Source organism: Ramularia collo-cygni, assembly GCF_900074925.1.
Source record: "Ramularia collo-cygni strain URUG2 genome assembly, contig: RCC_scaffold12, whole genome shotgun sequence".
Taxonomy (NCBI): Eukaryota; Fungi; Ascomycota; class Dothideomycetes; order Mycosphaerellales; family Mycosphaerellaceae; genus Ramularia; species Ramularia collo-cygni.
Window position 1 is genome coordinate 88,911 of NW_019716266.1, and position 2,036 is coordinate 90,946.

A 2,036-nucleotide genomic window follows, 5' to 3' on the forward strand; every position below is an offset into this window, starting at 1 on the left:
TAAAATATTAGGTAGACGTCCTATAGTTATATATAATAATAGCGCTAGCCGTATAATAGGTAGAATAGAAGGGGGAAGATATAGAAGGTAATAAGTAAGTAGCGTAATAGTAGAAACCTCGGTAAAAATAGGACCGGGTTAGGATTAGGGTAGCGTCTTCTCGATAGTAGGATAGTAGACTACGGCATATTCGACTATAGTAAATAATAGTAGTACAATTATATAGAGCGAAGGGATATTTATAGGTAAAAAGGTCGTAAAGAAGGATTTAGATGTAATTTAAAGATATTTAGAGGTTCTAAAAGTTAAGAAAACTAAAAACAAAAATCCACTATACATTTAAACTTATTTAACGTACTATCGCTCGTATTAAACCCCTCGTACAAAGTAGAGAGAGAAGGTCGTAGTACTTATTTAAGACCTATTTATCCGATCTAGGGTATACTTATTACCCTTACTAAAGATATTCCGATATACGTAATTTCCGTAGGTATCGTTCTTACTGCCCTTCGCGACTACGCACTCCTGCTATTATTAGCCTCTACTACTATTATACGGGCTACTCGTAATAAGATATACCTTAAACGGGCCCTTTTACTAGATATATAGGCCGTATCGCTCGTTATTTCYACCCCTCGTCCGATTATTATACTAGTTAACTCCGCTATAGTGCTATTAGCTGCCGGCATTAATTCTAGGAGCTATTATACTAACCGGCTCTARATAAGGAGAGYAGCTATTATAGTCTAGTCGAACTTTATTAGGGGGAAGTCGGGGGTRCGGTAGAGGAAGAGGGAGCCTTTAGCCTTATCTATTAGCTCGCTAGCTATAAGGTCGAACTAGAAGCCGGCTACTTAGAGCTAGTTTRTACTAGTTAGTCTCGTAGTCCTAAGCGCTATTATCTAACCTTTTACCTCTTACCTTATCGCTACGAACGTCGATCTAGCGCTATAGCTCTAGGCTAGCTAGGCTAGCGTCGATAGATTTAGGTATATAGGGAGCTATTTAGTAGTAATTCCGCTTTATACTAGAAGATAGGGAGGAGGTTAGAGGGTATAGTAAGGTATAGGAGTGTTAAAGAATATATTAGATATTAAAGTAAGGTAGATCGTATTTAAAGATAAAGAAGGAATATAAGCAGTAGTCTTATACTCCTCGTAGGCATTTCCCGTACGCGTATAAAGTTATATAAATTACTTATTAGGTATACTCTACGCTCCCCGGGTCCTATTATTACCGCGTATTCGGCGGATAACCTAGATATATACGATTATCGTTAGTATTCGGTTACGAAGTAATAATAGTAAGGTAATTATTCCCCTACGGGAAATATATATATAATAGATATAGGGAAAGGCTTTATACTTTTAGGATCCGTAGAGCTAATCCTTAAAATATTTTAAAATATTGCCTATTTAGGAAGGAGGTTTTTAATATTAAGGATTAGCTATATTATAAACGTCTTAAGTACGATAACTCTCTCTACTAATTATACGGTAGAAATACGTAGAGAGAAAGTAAGGACACCTAGATATATATTTTAGATTAATAATTAGAAAATACCGATCTTAGAAGGAGGAATAAGGAGCTAAATTAAAATTATATTTCTCTCGAATTACGCTCTATAAACCCTAACCGCTACTAAAATACTATTATATAGCCTACCGGAGAAGGTAGTCTCTACTTTCTACCTCCTCTAGTACTTTTCCGCACCTTCTTCTTAGGCTCTACCTCGGGCTTAATATAATACTCTACTATTCTAGCCGTACGCGCTAGCGCTAATATGCTTCTTGTTCTAGTCTTACTAAGGATTATACTTAGTAGCTGCTCTACCTCCTCCTCTATCGACGAGTTTAAATACTCGTTCTAGATATTATAACTATATTCGGTCGCCTAATCTTAAAACTTGTAATTTCCGTAATAATTATAGAAGTAATTGCGCTAGATTATATAGTGCTACCTCTATTAGTATATAGCATCTTTATACGGGAGAATAATAGAGGTCTCGTACCTAGAACGGGCTCTTACCCGCTAGG